Consider the following 19,611-nt stretch of genomic DNA (forward strand, 5'->3'; position numbering starts at 1 on the left):
GATTGCAACTGTGCTACAACGTAAGCAAGATTATTTTATGAGCAATTTCCCTGCAAAATGTGTGCACAATAATTCAATGACCAGGCACACGTGTTCCAACAACCTGTGGAGATAAACGTCTCCTGCAAGCCATCTCTTTCAGCAAAAGCTGTGATAGACCATCTCTTGCTGCTGACTCGACAACTAGAGAAAATGGAGCCCCTCGTTCAACTCGGAGAAGTTTGGAAATGAAACTAAGATTATTATTGGAAACGAACATTCTCACCAGTCACAAACTCAGGAACAGCTCACAGATGAATGGAAGTACACTAACTCTATCTCATTAAGTGCATCTTGACAACAGCATTGATGTACAGAAGGATCTTGAGGACCAAGTCCATAGCTTCCTGAAAGTAGCAGCACAAGAAGATGGAGTGGGAAAGGCGGCGTATGGTATATTTGCCTTCTATGGTTGGGGCATTGAATACAAGAGTTAGGAAGTCACATTTCAGATTTATAGGACTTTGATTACGTTGGAGTATTCGGTAAAGGCCAAGGTGTGAAATGCAAGTTTGCCTGAGAGTGTTAATTGTTCTCTTTACATCTAATATTTAATGCTTTTGTATTCACAAAGAAATTCTAGCTGGTTTGAGCAACTCTGTACAATATTCAAAGCAAGAATCATAGTGCAATTCCATATTGCTGTATGAACGTTGTGAATGTGATGTTGCAACCTAATCTCCTAATCCCATGTAATTAAATACTTTTGATGGAACACATGCGTGTCTGTGTATGTGGGTATGCTTTTGCATCGAGTTTACTTATAATCATGGATTATTTGGAAGCTTAATCCTTACGGACTCCTTAATTGTAAACTTCTACTTCCATCTGAAGCTTAATGTTTTAATTGATGCATTACAACAGACAATTTATTTTATAATTATTTTTAACCGTAAATATTTTGCAGAGTCTTAAATTGTGATTAATTTTCCAAAAATGGCTTCATCAATTGCCGACCGCAGGAACTAACACAAGAATGTAGACTTTCCTTTCACTTGATACTCTGAGGAACTCTGCTACTTATTACAATGTAAAGTCCCCATCAAACTATGGAAGATGTGTGTAACCACCACACCACTCTCTGGTACAGGAGATTCTGAATAATCTGAGAAATTGAAATGGTGGCATTTTCTATTTGTGCTTTGCAATTGCTGCAGCAGACTTCAGAGGTTAAAGGGAGAGTAAGCTGCAATCAGAAGACATCTGACATTTTTGATGGTTTCTAAATTACTTTATTCAGGCCAGCAAATGAAATTCTCCACTGGAGATATTACCCATTTATCAAAACCGGACTGCAAGCAGATCATCACTATGATTTAATTTAGATACCTTGTATATTTAACAAGAACAAGATGATACTGAACATGGTTTTGGTAAATGAAATTTGTAACTTAAAAAAAATAGACAGGGTTTTTTATAATGTTATGTATTTGAAAATGATTTCCCCCCCAGATTGAGATGTGAGAACAACGATTTTGCTTTGCTCCAGAAATGGGACCAGACCGTTTGTGGAGTGAGTAACCCCTTAGCCCTGCCTCTACCTCCACTCACGGTTAGTGACGTTGCTATCACTGAGTCTGTGTGCACCTGGAGCACAGTCGGTGTCTTACACAACCGTGACCACTTGAACACTCCACCCCAAATACCATTGACCTACTCTGGGCTCCCAAACATTTGGTCTCCCTCAAGACCCCAAAAGGAGGCACTGATCTCCAGCTGCCACCCCTGTGCACATTCATCCTCCTTATCCCATTTGCTGCTCTGATCCTGCACTATCTCCTGTCTCAGTACCCTAATACAGCTTTCCCCACTCACCCTAACCCTGCTCCTCATCCCAGGTGACCAAAGACTCATGCTCCAGTTCTCCTTCCCACTCAGCCTACCCCTGCATCCTTTGCCAAAGGCTCAAGCTCTAATCGTTTCTTCCCCCAAACCAGCCTCCCCCACACACCAATCAAACTAAGATCACCACTCTATCTCCAGGTCCCTCAGGTCGGCCGATTTGGGGTTACTGACTATCCCGCGGTCTAGGCTTAAGCTCAGGGGTTACCGCGCTTTTGCAGTTGCAGCTCCTAGACTGTGGAACAGCATCCCTCTCCCCATCAGAACTGCCCCCTCCATCCACTCCTTTAAGTCCAGGCTCAAAACCTATTTCTACTCCCTAGCGTTTGAGGCCCTCTGAGGGGGCGCTGTGAGCTGTTTATGTATGTGCTGTTATGTTTGTGTGCCATTGTATGTTCGTTCTTAGTACCTGAACTGATGTACAGCACTTTGGTCAACGTGGGTTGTTTTTAAATGTGCTATACAAATAAAATTGACTTGACTTGACTAAGAAGCAAGCCCGGAGACACAAGGAACTGCAGATGCCGGAATCCTAAGCAAAACACAAACCGTTGGAGGAACCCAGGTCAGGCAGCATCTGAGGAGGACAGGAAAAGGTGATGTTTCAGGTCAGGCCCCTCCTTCAGACTGAAGAAGAGTCCCAATCTGAAACGTAATATATCCATGTTCTCCTGAGATGCTGCCTGACCCGCTGAGTTACTCCAGCACTCTGTTTTTCTGACACGTTAAACACTGTTGTTGGAGCAGACACATGTATCTCTGTTTGTGTATGCACTTGCATCATTTAGAGTCATAGAGTCATAGAGTCCTACAGCACAGAAAGAGGCCCTTCGGCCCATCGTGTCCGTGCCGCCCGTTACCAAACAGTCTAATTTTAATCCCATTTTCCCGCATTTGGACCGTAGCCCTGAATGTTGTAGCATTTCAAGTACCCATCCAAATGCCTTTTAAACGTTGTGAGTGTTCCCGCCTCCACCACCACCCCAGGCAGTGAGTTCCAGATTCCAACCACCCTCTGGGTGAAAAAGTTCTTTCTCACATCCCCATTTACTTACACTTTACTTTAGATTTTAGAGATACAGCGTGGAAACAGGCTCTTCGGCCTACCTAGTCTGCGACTGGAGTCGACCAATGCTCACTCCATACACTAGCACTATTGTGCACTGTAGGGACTATTTATAGAAGCTAATTACCCTACAAACCTGTATGTCTTTGGAGTTTGGGATGAAACCGAAGCTGCCAAAGAAAACCCACAATGCCATAGGGAGAACATACGAACTGCGTACCAACAGCTCCCAAGGTCAGGATCAAACTCTGATGCTACAAGGCAGGAACTCTACCACTGCACCACAGTGCAGGCCTTATGGATACAGATTACTTATGGATTATTTAGAAGACCTTCTCTTACTGACTCCTTCATTGTAAAGTTCTACTTCCATCTGAAGCATAATGTTTTAATCGAAAGGCAATTTATTTTGAGATTTTGTTAAACCATGTAAGCATTTTGTGCTATCTTAAATTTTGATTCATTTTCAAATAATAGGTTCATCTATTGATATTTATCAGAATCAATATCAGTATGTAGACTTTCCTTTCACTTGGTACTCTGAGGAACTCTGCTACTTATTACAATGTAAAGTCCCCATCAAACTATGGAAGATGTGTGTAACCACCACACCACTCTCTGGTACAGGAGATTCTGAATAATCTGAGAAATTGAAATGGTGGCATTTTCTGTTTGTGCTTTGCAATTGCTGCAGCAGACTTCAGAGGTTAAAGGGAGAGTAAGCTGCAATCAGAAGACATCTGACATTTTTGATGGTTTCTAAATTACTTTATTCAGGCCAGCAAATGAAATTCTCCACTGGAGATATTACCCATTTATCAAAACTGGACTGCAAGCAGATCATCACTATGATTTAATTGAGATACCTTGTATATTTAACAAGAACAAGATGATACTGAACATGGTTTTGGTAAATGAAATTTGTAACTTAAAAAAAAAAAGACAGGGTTTTTTATAATGTTATGCATTTGAAAATGATTTTTCGCCCAGATTGAGATGTGAGAACAACGATTTTGCTTTGCTCCAGAAATGGGACCAGACCGTTTGTGGAGTGAGTAACCCCTTAGCCCTGCCTCTACCTCCACTCACGGTTAGTGACGTTGCTATCACTGAGTCTGTGTGCACCTGGAGCACAGTCGGTGTCTTACACAACCGTGACCACTTGAACACTCCACCCCTTATATCATTGACCTACTCTGGGCTCCCAAACATTTGGTCTCCCTCAAGACCCCAAAAGGAGGCACTGATATCCAGCTGCCAGCCCTGTGCACATTCATCCTCCTTATCCCATTTGCTGCTCTGATCCTGCGTTATCTCCTGTCTCAGTACCGTCCCTAATGCAGCGTTCCCCACTCACCCTAACCCTGCTCCTCATCCCAGGTGACCAAAGACTCACGGTCTAGTTCTTCTTCCCACTCAGCCTACCCCTGCATCTCTTGCCAAAGTCTCAAGCTCTAATCGTTTCTTCCCCCAAACCAGCCTCCCCCACACACCAACCAAACTAAGAAGCAAGCCCGGAGACACAAGGAATTGCAGATGCCGGAATCCTAAGCAAAACACAAACCGTTGGAGGAACCCAGCAGGGCAGGCAGCATCTGAGAAGGACAGGAAAAGGTGATGTTTCGGGTCAGGCCCCTCCTTCAGACTGAAGGGTCCCAATCTGAACCGTCATCTATCCATGTTCTCCAGAGATCCTGCCTTTTTAAACATAGAAACATAGAAAATAGGTGCAGGAGTAGGCCATTCGGCCCTTCGAGCCTGCACCGCCATTCAATATGATTATGGCTGATCATCCAGCTCAGTAGCCTGTTCCTGCCTTCTCTCCATACCCGCTGATCCCTTTAGCAAAAAGGGCCACATCTAACTCCCTCTTAAATATAGCCAATGAACTGGCCTCAACTACCTTCTGTGGCAGAGAATTCCACAGATTCACCACTCTCTGTGTGAAGAAATGTTTTCTCATCTCGGTCCTAAAAGACTTCCCCCTTATCCTTAAGCTGTGACCCCTGGTTCTGGACTCCCCCAACATCGGGAACAATCTTCCCGCATCTAGCCTCTCCAACCCCTTAAGAATTTTATATGTTTCTATAAGATCCCCCCTCAGTCTTCTAAATTCCAGCGAGTACAAGCCCAGTCTATCCAGTCTTTCCTCATATGCAAGTCCCGCCATCCCAGGGATTAATCTGGTGAACCTTCTCTGTACTCCCTCTAAGGCAAGAACATCTTTCCTCAGGTTAGGAGACCAAAACTGCACACAATACTCCAGGTGCGGTCTCACCAAGGCCCTGTACAACTGCAGCAGAACCTCCCTGCTCCTAAACTCAAATCCTCTTCCTATGAATGCCATCATACCATTCGCTTTCTTCACTGCCTGCTGCACCTGCATGCTTGCTTTCAATGACTGGTGCACCATGACACCCAGGTCATGTTGCATCTCCCCTTCTCCCAATCGGTCACCATTCAGGTAATACTCTGCTTTCCTGTTCTTGCCGCCAAAGTGGATAACCTCACATTTATCCACATTATATTGCATCTGCCATGCATTTGCCCACTCGCCTAATCTATCCAAGTCACTCTGCAGCCTCCTAGCATCCTCCTCGCAGCTAACACTGCCACCCAGCTTCGTGTCATCCGCAAACTTAGAGATGTTGCATTCAATTCCCTCGTCCAAATTATTAATATACACTGTAAATAACTGGGGTCCCAGCACTGAGCCTTGCGGTACCCCACTAGTCACTGCCTGCCATTCCGAAAAGGACCCGTTTATTCCTACTCTTTGCTTCCTGTCTGCCAACGAATTCTCTATCCACCTCAACACTGAACCCCCAATACCGTGTGCTTTAAGTTTGTACACCAATCTCCTATGTGGTTTGAGGCTCATTGAGGAGGCTCATTTGAGGCTCATTGAGGAGGCGCTGTGAACTGTTTGCGTGCTACTGTATGTTTTCATTTTTTTTCCTATTGGAACCTAATCAAATGTACAGCACTTTGGTCAACGTGGGTTGTTTTTAAATGTGCGACACAAATAAAATTGACTTGACTTGACTTGACTTGACTATGTGGGACCTTGTCGAAGGCCTTCTGAAAGTCCAGATATAACACATCGACTGGTTCTCCCTTATCCACTCTACTAGTTACATCCTCGAAAAATTCTATAAGATTCGTCAGACATGATTTGCCTTTGGTAAATCCATGCTGACTTTGTCCGATGATTTCACCACTTTCCAAATGTGATGCTATCATATCTTTAATAACTGACTAGCATTTTCCCCACTACCGATGTTAGGCTAACTGGTCTATAATTCCCCGTTTTCTCTCTCCCTCCCTTTTTAAAAAGTGGGGTTACATTAGCTACCCTCCAGTCCTCAGGAACTACTCCAGAATCTAAAGAGTTTTGAAAAATTATCACTAATGCATCCACTATTTCTGAGGCTACTTCCTTAAGCACTCTGGGATGCAGCCTATCTGGCCCTGGGGATTTATCTGCCTTTAATCCATTTAATTTACCTAACACCACTTCCCGACTAACCTGGATTTCCCTCAGTTCCTCCATCTCATTAGACCACCGGTCCCCCGCTATTTCCGGCAGACGGTTTATGTCTTCCTTAGTGAAGACAGAACCAAAGTATTTGTTCAATTGGTCTGCCATCACCTTGTTCCCTATGATCAATTCACCTGTTTCCGACTGCAAGGGACCTACATTTGCCTTAACTAATCTTTTTCTCTTGACATATCTATAAAAGCTTTTGCAGTCTGTTTTTATGTTCCTTGCCAGTTTTCCCTCATAGTCTATTTTCCCTTTCCTAATTAAGCCCTTTGTCCTCCTCTGCTGGACTCTGAATTTCTCCCAGTCCTCTGGTATGCTACTTTTTCTGGCTAATCTGTATGCTTCATCTTTTGTTTTAATACTATCCTCGATTTCCCTTGTCAGCCACGGATGCACTACCTTTCCTGGTTTGTTCTTTTGCCAAACTGGGATGAACACTTGTTGTAGTTCATCCATGCGACCTTTAAATGCCTTCCATTGCATGTCCACCGTCAACCCTTTCAGCATCAATCGCCAGTCTATCTTGGACAATTCACGCCTCATACCCTCAAAGTTACCTTTCTTTAAGTTCAGAACACTTGTTTCTGAATCGACTTTGTCACTCTCCATCCTAATGAAGAACTCTACCATATTATGATCACTCTTGCCCAAGGGGCCTCGCACAACAAGACTGCTAACTAACCCTTCCTCATTACTCAATACCCAGTCTAGAATGGCCTGTTCTCTCGTTGGTTCCTCGACGTGTTGGTTTAGAAAACCATCTCTCAAACATTCCAAGAAATCCTCTTCCTCAGCACCCCTGCCAGTTTGGTTCACCCAATCTATATGTAGATTGAAGTCACCCATTATAACTGCTGCACCTTTAGTGCATGCATTTCTAATTTCCTGCTTGATGCCATCCCCAACCTCACTACTGCTGTTAGGTGGCCTGTACACAACTCCCACTAGCGTTTTCTGCTCCTTAGTGTTTCGTAGCTCTACCCATATCGATTCCACTTCCTCCAAGCTAATGTCCTTCCTTTCCACTGCTTTAATCTCCTCTCTAACCAGTAACGCTACCCCACCTCCTTTTCCTTTCTGTCTATCCCGCCTGAACATAGAATATCCCTGGATGTTGAGCTCCCAGCCTTGGTCACCCTGGAGCCATGTCTCCGCAATCCCAACTATATCATAATCATTAATAACTATCTCCATATTTAATTCATCCACCTTATTACGTATACTCCTTGCATTGAGACACAAAGCCTTCAGGCTTGTTTTTACAACTCTCTTACCCCTTATACAATTATGTTGAAAAGTGGCCCTTTTTGATTTTTGCCCTGGATTTGTCTGCCTACCACTTTTACTTTTCACCTTGCTACCTGTTGCTTCTACCCTCATTTTACACCCCTCTGTCTCTCTGCTCCTGCTCCCATCCCCCTGTCACATTAGTTTAAATCCTCCCCAACAGAATTTATCTTAATTCCTTTGTGGTTAACATGAAGGAACATTTTAAAATGTTTAGTGATATTTAAAAGCTACTTAAGATCTGTTTGTTTTTTTTACGTTCTGAGAAGCTCTGGGGCTTCAGCGGTTGAAAAAGGGGGACTGCTAGTCTCCTGGTATTCTAACCACTCGAGGGTATTTGAGGCAAAACGTATAGCTCGGCCAGCCTGCCTGCTGAACGTTTCATATCAGTGAGATTGGGCCTCTGCATTCAGATAGGGCGAGAGATGATGAGTGCTTACTGCAGCCAAGGCTGGGCTATTACAACTACACCATTGAAAGAGCAGGGACGTCTCAATCAGGGGCACCTCATTAGTTTAGTTTAGTTTAGAGATACAGCACGGAAACAGGCCCACCGAGTCCACGCCGACCAGCGATCCTCACATACTAATGCTATCCTGCACACACTGGGAACAATTTACAATTATACCAAGCCAATTAACCTACAAACTTGTACATCTGGAGATCCTGGAGAAAACCCACGCAGGGCACAGGGAGAACGTACAAACTCCGTACAGACAGTACCTGTAGTCAGTATTTATTTCACAAAATGCTGGAGTAACTCAGCAGGTCAGGCAGCATCTCAGGAGAGAAGGAATCGGTGACGTTTCGGGTCGAGACCCCTCTTCAGACTGACCCGAAACGTCGCCCATTCCTTCCCTCCTGAGATGCTGCCTGACCTGCTGAGTTACTCCAGCATTTTGTGAAATAATTATCATTGATTTGTACCAGCATCTGCAGTTATTTTCTTACAGTATCTGTAGTCAGGATCGATCCTGGGTCTCTTGCGCTTTAAGGCAGCTGCTCCACCCTGCCACCTAATCCCTCAAGGGGCAATTAATGGAAACCTCCCCCTCTCTGGATTCTCTGCCCCAGACAGAAGTATGACCATGGTCACGTTGAAGGGCAGGGCAGGCTTGAACGTCCTACTGCCATTGTTTGCATTGAGATCCTCACTTAATGAGTTTAGAATTCAGAAATAGATGGTCATTTTCCCCAACACAGTGGTCAACATTAACAGCACCAAGAAATCCATGGGTTTTTTTCTTTTGAACACATCACTCTAATTTATAAAATGGCTTCTCTTAAAATTTAAGGTTTAGCATTATGCATATTTGAAAATACCTGTCCATTTAGTTAATAAATTCAAATGATGTCAACAACATTCGAGGACTGTTTTAATAGTTCACCTTGCAAATTTCCTACAAGGCTCAACATTAAATGAACTCGTGGAAGACCCCTATGTCCATAGATTAACTTACAAGCTGTTGAATCAAATGTCAAACACAGGACTACTTTCAAATGAAGCACTAAAACTAGGTGGGTGAATGACAGGTTGCAGGCTCCAGGGGTAGATGAGAAAAACGATGGGAAACAAAGCAAAACATGAAGATGGTAAAAATAAACTTTTATTGAAGATGCAGAGTCCCGGTGAGATCAGGGCGATGCAGGAGCACTGTGTGGTGGGAGTGGGTGGTCGGGCAGTGACTGGGCAGAACAAAGGGAGGGGAATGATGGGAGGGCATGTGTCAAGGCAGGGGGCTGGGAGGTGACAAGGGGAAAGGAGGGGTCAGGAGCGGAAGGGGGGATGAAGGGTGGAAGGGGAGGGGGGGGGGAGGGTCGTGATGTTTCGTGAGTCGTAGGGCTAACGGAATCTAGGGGTATGGGGAGAAAACAGCAAAGGGTTTTGGATGATCAGCCATGATCATATTGAATGGCGGTGCTGGCTGGAAGGGCCACGTGGCCTACTCCTGCAGCTATTTTCTATGTGATGATGGGTTGGAGGGGAGTGGTGAGAGGGGTAATTGGGGGGTGAAGGGGGGATGAGGAAATCAGGGCATGAAGGGGGTGATTTGGGGTGAAGGGGATTGGGGATGGTGGGCGTGATGAAGCAGGGAGTTGAGGGCGGTGGGGTCGAGTGGAGGAAGGAGGGGGTGAGATGAAGTGATGAAGGAGAGTGTTGAGGGGGTGATGGGGCAGGGAGGGGTCAGGTGATGAGGGACAGGAACAGTGAAGTGTGTGGCTGGGAGTGATGGTGGGCGGATGGACTGGAAGGGTGAGAGGCTGGGGCAGAATGGTGGGATGATGAGGGGAGTGGATGGTGAGGGTAAGGCATTGTAGGGTGAGAGGGGAGGGCATGGGGGTGAGGGGCAGTGGAAAGGGGAGGGTAGGGTGGTACTGAGGGAGGGGATAGGTAGAGATGAGAGGATGGTAGGGTGAGGGTGAAAGGGTAGGGTTGGTGTGGAGGGGAGGTGACGGGAGAGGGGAGGGGTGGAGATGGTAGTGCAGGGGACAGAGGCGAGGGGATGGTAGGTTGGCGGGTGGAGGGGAGTGTATTGAGAGGGGTGATGGGGTGGGGATAAGGTGAGAGGTGGAAGTGAGGGAATGGTAGGGTGGGGGGTAGTGAGGGAATGGTAGGGTGGAGGGATGGTAGGGTGGGGGGATGGTAGGGTGGGGGGATGGTAGGGTGGGGGGATGGTAGGGTGGGGGGATGGTAGGGTGGGGGGTAGTGAGGGGATGGTAGGGTGGGGGGGCGGTAGGGTGGGGGGTAGAGGTGAGGGGGGTGAAGGTGGGGGGATTGTAGGGCGGGGAGAGGATGAGGGGTCCATCTTAGGGGAGGGGGTGAGCGGGATGCGGGCTTTACCCGGTCCTTACCCTGTGGACGCGCCCTCGCCAGCCTCACGGGAGCGCGCCGCAACGGCCAGGGGGCGGGGCTCCTGGCGCCACGTGACCCGAGGCCGCTTCCGGCGGCGCCGCCTATAAATAGTGAACCGGAAGCAGAGGCCGGCCTTTCTCCCTGGACCCGCCGCAGGAGGAGCAGCGGCGATGGTAGTGGGCCTGAGGCGGCGTCCGCACAGCCCTGGTCCGGGGTTGGTGCCGCTCCACGGTCCCCAGCCGCTGGAGGTTGGTGGCCGCTCTCGCTCTGCGGACAGCCCGGTTGTTTCCATGGGCGGCGGTTGTGTGTCGGGACTGGTTCAAGTACACGGCGGGGCGGGCAGGGCAGGGCCCCTCACTGCGGCCGTCGCCAGGGGGACGCACGTGGTCCGCATGTGCGGAGACCCTTCGGTCCATCGAGGCGGTGCTTGTGCTGGCCACCCCATACACACCACTGTAATCCCACTCTCTCATCCACCCCCTGCACTCTCGGGCCAGTTAACCCACAAAATGTTGGAGTAACTCACTCAGTGGGTCAGGCAGCATTTCGGGGGAACAATAGATGACATTGAAGGCCTCTCGACCAACACGTCACCTAATCCTCCAGTATTGTGTGTGTCTAGGTGTAAACCAGCATCTGCTGTTCCTCCACCATGCGCAACCTACCAACGTGCTTGTCTGTGTGGCAGCAAATCCATGCGGGCAACAAAGCGGAGTGTCTACATTGACTGCTTAACTCTGGTCAGCAAGTGGGCCGAACGGCCTGCTATGTCTGCCGTACAAGTCTACTGGTTCATCATCCCATCATTCGAAGGCAGTCGGCTTAGGTCTAGTCTGCCTCAGTCTCTGTGATTCAGGATATCTTTATTTGTCATCCAAAAAACAGGTTTTTGGACGAAATTTAGTCACCCATAATTACGAACCTTGTTCAGAAGTACAATTTAAATGCAAAATCTGAATATCCACCGCTCGGTTTGTTTCTCAAAAGGTTTCTTTGACAAAGGAGGTTATAAAGTTTATAATTCTGAGCAGTGATGATGTTTTTTCTCACGATGGTCTTCATAAATTTTGTGATGAGATTGCCTTAAGGCGTTGCTGACAGCTGCTCAGTGTTTAATTGAATCTTACAGGCAATTACTTTATATGCAGAAAATTGCTTGAGTTTCTTTGGTTTCCTCTTGGAGCATATAGTGTCTTAGTTGCATTTTTGTCAGTTAACCTGATTTCTAAAAGGATATTGGGAGCTTTTATCTTCTTTAACTGAATACGGTGTCTAATGACCTATTTTTATTGTTTCCCAGTTTGCCAATTCCTTCTGTCAAGCCTCGGTGCATCATGGAAACTAGTCAGGTATGTTGTGTCTCTTTCAGATTTGTTGTAGTAACTGGGGAGTTGAGGCTCATCCGCAAAGATTACCTAGGACAGGGCAATTCTGACCAGAAAAACATTGGAAGCTTTTGGATCAGAATCCAAAGTAATGGAAGAGCAGAGGCAGTGACACTTACACTTATGGTAGGGTGCATGGCTTGAGTTATAAAGTTGCTGAAAGTCTCTTGGAAGAAATTGAAGTATTTTGTACAGTGCTGGAAACGAGGGAATATTTCTACCTGAGGTATAACATATCAAGGGACACTTTGGTGGCTTAGATGGAGGATTGGGAACCTTTGTAAAGTAAAGCTTGGTCAACTAGCTTCACCTCCTAAAACTCTACCTTGATGTCCACATTAGTGTTTTTTGAGTAATTTAAGTGGGCTAATTTAACTTTTTTAAACATACGAATGATGTGGTGTATTGTCTAATAAAACTTAACTTTTTGTAAATGGAGTGAGGAATATGTTCATGTCTTTTAGTCCAAATATGCAGCCTCTGTTGATTATTAATGACGATTTTGTACCTAGGAAACTTTGATTTGTGAATCTGATATGCTGCTTATTAAATCAAACATTGTCCACTTATTATACTACTAATTGTATTTCAGCTGGCATCTGTTTAATGCCCAGAAAGGGTGGGACTGGCATTGCAACTTGAGTGTTGTCATTCAATGTTGCCATAAGCTGCATGTAAGCTTGTACTGTTTCAGTTGTAAAGGATCAAGTATAAATGGTGTTGTGAAATTTGTTGTCTGCCACTGACTTCTGCATTGTACCTCCACCTCACTGTACTTATACTTATGACAATAAACTCAGCTCATCTTGGAAGTGAGCATTATTTGCAGGTGACCGTGCACTTTGCGATGGAAGGAAGATCGCTGTTAAAATGGCGGGCGTTGCTCCAGCTGAGGGAACTCGCCTGAGGAACTGCTGCAGAGATGCCTCCAATGTCTAAAGCCACATAATGATTGAGGTATCCAATCTTTTTTGAAAGGTTCTGTGCACTGATGTCTTACTCATCAAATGCTACCTTTAAGGGCAGTCACTTGCCCTGCCTTTATGTCTTTGGTTTGTATTTGGACCAGGGTTGATTTAGGTTTGATCTGCTGGTGAGCATGCAGTGTCAGGTGGCTGTGTGAAACTGGGCAAGACATGTTGGCAGTGCCTAGTTTCATTGCTGTTGGTTATAGATTCAATGGTAATTGGCTGTATTGGATTTGTCTTGCTTATGAGCAGGGTATGCCTGTGCAATTTTCCACGTTGCTAGGAAGATGCCTGTTTAATAAATTGTGAGGTATCGTGGCTGGAGGTGCAGCTATTTCTGGAGCCTGGATCTGACGGACCAGTGCCAGGCTCTTACCCTTTTCCCTCTTCCACTGATTCCTTGATCCAATGTTTGCCTGATTCCTGGTGTTTATGGAGTGGGTTTGATGGCCTGACGGCAACTTCCTGGGATCTCAAGACGCAGCTTAAATGGATTATCATTTTAGCCCTTCTGCTTGAGTATGATGATGAGTAATCTGGTGTTTGTGCTCTCCTTTGGGTGTTGCAGTATCTTACTACAATCCACAACAGCTGTAAATAACTATTGAAACAAGTTCTAAGGCTGAATAGAAGGTTTAACTATCGTTATATTTATCAGCTGAAGTGCCGTTACTGAAATAACCAGTACTGTACTTTGGGGAGGGGGATGTGAGTATTTATCATTTCCATTTAATGGCATCAGTCGGGAGGGCTATTCAAGAATGAAATGTAGTGATTGTGCACCTGGCTATTGGAAGCTGTTCATTTAGCAATGTTCTACATTCTATTTATTGAAAACAGTGTCTAATTTCATACTGCTTTCTATCTGTTTAGAAATAGCAGCATGTGGTTCAGTGGAAGCTACAACTGAAACATCAGTCACTGTAGAGAGGTGTTGTAATTGGGGGGGGTGGAAGATTTGTGTGACCTTCATTGTATTGTGCAGAGTTGTGGTTTTAGTCTTTACTTCAGCTGGATGTGTTCAGTCAAACCTTGCACTGCTACTCTGGATTTACACTAATGTGAGGGTGAAAGTCGTGGTTTTGAAATACTGCTCGTGGTTAGGTACTATCTGGAATTTTCTGATGCTGTTGATTGCTGGTTTAATTTGCATCTAATTTTTAGGTTAGTACTGCTTATCTGGGTGGTGGTGGGAAAATTGAGAAACAGACTTCAGTGTTGGATTGTGGTTAAATGTTCTCCGTATTTGTTTCAGCTGGAGCCCTGTAGTGGATGGATTGCACTGCCAGTAGTTTCAACACTGAAGGAATAAGGAATTATGTCACAGGTAGGTGCTGACATCATGCCATTCATGTGCACATTATCTTTACCCAGTGGGATCTTTAACATTTTGTGCTGTTGTCCAGAGTTAAAATGATGTTTATTCTCACGATGGTCTTCATAACATCTTTGATGAAACTGCTTAATAGCAATGACTGATTACTCTGGATTGCTGCTTAGGTCCTTTGTAAAGCATTGAGTACCATTGGCCCCCATGTCCTACCATGAACCAGTAAACTGGCATTGATTCATGCTAGTCTTTTGTAGCAACTGCAGTACAATTCTTCCAGTAGCTGTGCTGTCTACTTTGTAACATCCAGTGGAAACAATACTGCCCAAGGCTCAAATAGTCCATGCAAGTGACAAATACACTACAATTGTGTGAACACAAAATAAACGTATTCATCTTGTGGAGAGTGTTTACAGCATTTTTGTGCCAAAGTTTAATGAAAGTTAATGAACTTGCCTGGTCATTTTTATCTTTCTAGAGCTGGCTTGTTGAATGAATCGTCACTGAGGAACGTTTAGTGTTGGCAGAGGGATCACTGAAGGCCCCAAACTGGAACTGCTGGAAAGTTGTGACTGTCACATCTGCAGATGTTGGATGTATTATTTGTTGCGTGTGCATAGTCACTGTAATATGGAATGTACTGAAATTATGTATTGTGTTTACTGCAAATGTATATTTTGGGAAACTTGAGATTTGCAGTTGGTAAATTATAATTCAATGATACTTTGTCTTTATGTGCTTTAAATGATAAAGCAGTGAGAAATGCTGCTGAATGTATTCCTGTGTCTCCCTCTTGGGGGGTTTCTCGTATTGCTGTAATAGATATTTTGCTTTACGTTCCTGGTGTCGATCACCAGGAACCTGATGCCATTGATCACTTGTAGAGCCATTTAGGCATCAGGGCAGTTGCTGAATGTATGATTCATATGCACAGTGTACATTCATATTGGCCACTTGTGCACCTTGCATGGGGTTATTTGCCTGTATTGCAATCTCCTTCCATGATTTACTGCCAATAAAATCTTCAAACGGCAGGGCCAGTCTTGTCTGATTTATGTAGAATGTGCGCGAGAACTTGCTAGTGGCAACAGCCCAAAAGCCCTGAAGAAGGGTCTCGACCCGAAACGTCACCCATTCCTTCTCTCCCGAGATGCTGCCTGACCTGCTGAGTTACTCCAGCATTTTGTGAATAAATCGATTTGTACCAGCATCTGCAGTTATTTTCTTATAGCCCAAATACATACCTCTTTTGCAATGGTGTTATGTTTCTGGTATGGTAGCTACTGTGAGGACACCTTGACAAATGATTGCTGTGCAGCTGATGCTTGGCTTACCACGTCCTTGCGGACCTTGTTGCCCATCTACTCTGATCTCATTTGCCTCACTAGCTCTGTATCCTGCCCCTTGTCTCCATGGCTATTATACCTGGCTCTCATCTGGCAGCATGTTTCAGATATCAACCCTCGCATCCCTCTCACCTTACATCTGTTGTCCTGTTTTTTATACTCGTAACCAGGGGAAAGATTCTGGCTATCTACTCTATCAATGCCTCTTATAATTTTATACCCTTGCCTTTCGTCCTCCCTTGCTGCAATTGCTCCCCATAATTGAAAGCTCTTCAATCCAGGCAACCGGCTGGTGAATCTGTCATGTGCCATATCATATGGTGCTGTTAGCAGATCTACAAAGTAGTCTAGCCAGTGTTCTGTGAAGTTGCAACGTTACGTCCCAACTTTTACACTTGCCCTGTGAAGGGAAGCATGCTATGTGGCCCGTCACTCCGTCTGTGCTGCTGGTACTTATGAACTTCAACCCCACGTTCCTTCACCCACATCCCTTTGTTCCCTGCCATTTCCTGTACAAGTTCTATCTCCATTTTACTGCCCAGAGCACACCACCTTGCACTGGTCAGAGGTCAATTCCATCTGCTATCTTTCCATTTGATCAATAATGTAGAGATCGGGAACTACAAATGCTGCTTTACAAAAATGCACCGTGCTGAAATAACTCAGTGGGTCAGGCAGCAACTCTGGAAAACATGGATAAGTGACGTTTTGCACCAGGATCCCTTCAGACTGATTCCGAATAATGAGAGATCTGATTGGAATGTACATAAGGGTGCAATATCATAAATGACAGGATTATTCCCTGACAGGTCTAGGCCTAGGAAGCACAGTTTGAAATGTAGAGGTTTAAGTCTGAGTTGAGAACTTTGTTCAGAGAGTGGTGAACATTTGAATTCTTCATGCCAAATGGCTATGGAAGCAGTGGTTCACTCAATAGATCACTCATGGATGCTGCCTGACTTGCTGAGTTATTCCAGCATTTTGTGATACCTTCAGTTCACTCAATAGATTGATAGTTCCTGGCTGATAAAGGAATGTTGGGATGGTTCCATGGTGCCAGCTGTGACCTTGAAGGGCACCACTGGCTCCAGGTGTTGTACAGCTTACAAATCTTGTACTTGTGTACATTTGTCACCATGTGTCGCAGAAATATTTCAAAGCACAATCGTGTGGTTTGTACCAGCATGGCAGGCTGAAGAACACGTGTTGTACTCTGATTCTGAGGAAGCATTTACATCCTGGCAATTGGAAGAATGTCTTCACAAAACATCTGGTTGGCACACCAGACTTTGACTTACGGTTCTTTCCCTTAATATTTAAAATTTTGATCAGCCTTATTAAAAGTGAAGGCTTCATGGAGACACAACTACAGGTGCTGGAATTTTCAGTAAAGCACAAAATGCTGGAGGAACTTGATGGGTCAGGCAACATCTTAGATTTACTATCACATGTTTAAGCTATCCAAGCACATCACATAAACTATACATAAATATAATTGTTAAATTACAATAGTTAGAGTAAAGGGGAAGATATAGTTCTCAGCATTGTAGCTGGGATGGAGGTTTTATTGGACATTATCCGAGCTTAGCAAAGGGCAGTTCGCGAGTCTGATAATAGGAAAAAGCTCTTCCCATTGTGGTGGTGCATGCTTTGAAGTTTTTGTGCCTTCTGCTAGACGGGCAGTGTGGAGAAGGAATGACTGACATTACATTAAGCAAAAAGGGCACAAAAGTTTATAGACAATAGGTGCAGGAGGAGGCCATTCGGCCCTTCGAGCCAGCACCGCCATTCAATGTGATCATGGCTGATCATTCTCAATCAGTACCCCGTTCCTGCCTTCTCCCCATACCCCCTGACTCCGCTATCCTTAAGAGCTCTATCCAGCTCTCTCTTGAATGCATTCAGAGAATTGGCCTCCACTGCCTTCTGAGGCAGAGAATTCACAACTCTGACTGAAAAAGTTTTTCCTCATCTCAGTTCTAAACTGAAAAAGTTTTTCCTCATCTTAGTTTCGAGTTACAGCGTGGAAACACCCTCTTTGGCTCAGTGAATCTGCCCGCCAATCATCACCCGCACACCAGAAACCAGAGCACACGGAGAAACCAGCGTGGTCAAAAGGACAATGTACAAACTCCATACAGACAGTAGCCTTAGGATCGAACTCTGGTCACTGGCGTTGTAAAGCAATAGCTCTACTGCTGCACCCCAGCTTCCCGACGCCTCCATTCCTTTTTCTCTGGGAAGGAATCCTCACCACCCAGTGATGATCCCTTTTCCCATCTCCACTGATCCCCCTCCTCTTGGACTCCCCAGGACTGCCTTCTACCCTCTCTAGATATCTTTACTTCTAACTGCCGGCGTGACGTCAACTGTGTCATCTTTTCCACTCCCTTTACCTACTCCAGCTGCACCCCCTCTGAACAGACAACCCTCGGCTCACTCTGCAGCAACCCTAACATTATAATCAAACCCACCGACAAGGGATGTGCCGTGGTCGTCTGGCGCGCTGACCTCTGTTGTGCTGAGGCCAAGCGACAACTCCCAGACACCTCCTCCTACTTATCCTTGGACCATGAGCACCAGGCCTTAATCTCACACACCATTTCTGATTTCATCACTTCTGGCTGTCTGCCTTCCGCAGCCTCCAACCTTATCGTTTCCCAGCCCCGCACGGCCCGGTTTTACCTTCTCCCCAAAATCCACAAACACAACTGCCCTGGCAGACCCATTGTTTCTGCCTGCTCCTATCCCATGGAAATGAGTAAGAAGGAACTGCAGACGCTGGTTTAAACCGATGATAGACACAAAAAGCTGGAGTAACTATGGGACAAGGAGCATCTGTGGAGAGAAGGAATGGGTGACGTTTTGGGTCGAGGCCCTTCTTCAGACTGGTTAGGGATAAGGGAAACGAGAGAGATATAGACGGTAATGTGGAGCGATCTTATCGAGTCCACACCACAAGATTAGAAATTGTTCAGCAAGAGCTGAACACGCTTCTCGGCATCTGCATACAATGGCGTCCCGCGCTTCTTGTGCGTAGTGGTGGAAAGATTGGTGGAAACGGCCGCGACGTGAACGCTCTTTCCTTGACCCCTGTGGAGATATAAACAACAATGAAAGATATGCAAAAAAATAACGATAATAAAGGAAACAGGCTATTGTAAGCTGTTTGTAGGATGAAAATGAGAAGCTAGTGCGACTTGGGTGGGGCTACCTGAAGTGAGATAAATCAATATTCCTACCACTGGGCTGTAAGCTGCCCAAGCGAAATATGAGATGCTGTTCCTCCAATTTGTGTTTAGCCTCACTCTGACAATGGAGGAGACCGAGGACAGAAAGTCTGTGCAGGAATGGGAAGGAGAATTAAAGTCTCACATGCCCTTCGTCCCTTTAATGGCTTCGGCTTTCTGAGCCCCCACTCCCTCCTCTTTACTGTGGGCGTTCAGTCACTCTACACCACCATCCCCCACCAGGAAGGCCTTAAAGCCCTCCGTGTCTTCCTCGACCGCAGAACCATCCAATTTCCCTCTACTCACACTCTACTCCGCCTAGTGGAGCTGGTCCTCACCCTCAACAACTTCCTTCTCCTTTTACTCCTCCCACTTCCTCCAAGTCCAAGGCGTAGCTCTGGGCATCCGCATGGGCCCCAGCAATGCCTGCCTCTTTGTCGGGTACGTTGAACAATCCCTGTACCAGGCGTACACCGGCCCTATCCCCGAACTCTTTCTCCGTTACATTGATGACTGCATCGGTGCTGCCTCATGCAGAACTCATGGACTTCACTAACCTCACCACAAATTTCCATGCTGCACTCAAATTTGCTTGGACCATCTCCGTCACCTCCCTCCCCTTTCCTGATCTCACAGTCTCCACACAGGAAATAGACTATTTACCGATGTCTATTACAAACACACTGACTCCTACAACTATCTTGAAAGGGAAACGAG

At 45.6% G+C, this 19,611-nt stretch overlaps 1 protein-coding gene, 1 long non-coding RNA gene and 2 other non-coding genes across 4 annotated transcripts in view; 3 read left to right on the forward strand and 1 right to left on the reverse strand.

Moving 5' to 3' along the window:
* LOC144602045 (protein RIC-3-like) overlaps positions 1 to 10,726 on the reverse strand; it is a 33,558-nt gene extending 22,832 nt beyond the window's left edge. The window contains exon 1 of the mRNA XM_078414711.1: positions 10,635 to 10,726. The gene's annotated coding sequence lies outside the window, so the exon portion shown is untranslated. The remainder of the gene's footprint in view (positions 1 to 10,634) is intronic.
* Positions 10,727 to 10,768: 42 nt separating this feature from the next.
* LOC144602046 (uncharacterized) lies at positions 10,769 to 15,346 on the forward strand. Its single transcript, XR_013548410.1, has 5 exons — positions 10,769 to 10,883; positions 11,936 to 11,984; positions 12,821 to 12,977; positions 14,244 to 14,315; positions 14,797 to 15,346. It is a non-coding gene; the product is annotated as an uncharacterized LOC144602046 (long non-coding RNA).
* Positions 11,662 to 11,746, forward strand: LOC144602471 (small nucleolar RNA SNORD35). The gene has a single exon (XR_013548450.1). It is a non-coding gene; the product is annotated as a small nucleolar RNA SNORD35 (small nucleolar RNA).
* Positions 14,397 to 14,476, forward strand: LOC144602472 (small nucleolar RNA SNORD35). Its single transcript, XR_013548451.1, has one exon. It is a non-coding gene; the product is annotated as a small nucleolar RNA SNORD35 (small nucleolar RNA).
* Positions 15,347 to 19,611: the final 4,265 nt, after the last annotated feature.

Source organism: Rhinoraja longicauda, chromosome 18 (assembly GCF_053455715.1).
Source record: "Rhinoraja longicauda isolate Sanriku21f chromosome 18, sRhiLon1.1, whole genome shotgun sequence".
NCBI lineage: Eukaryota > Metazoa > Chordata > Chondrichthyes > Rajiformes > Arhynchobatidae > Rhinoraja > Rhinoraja longicauda.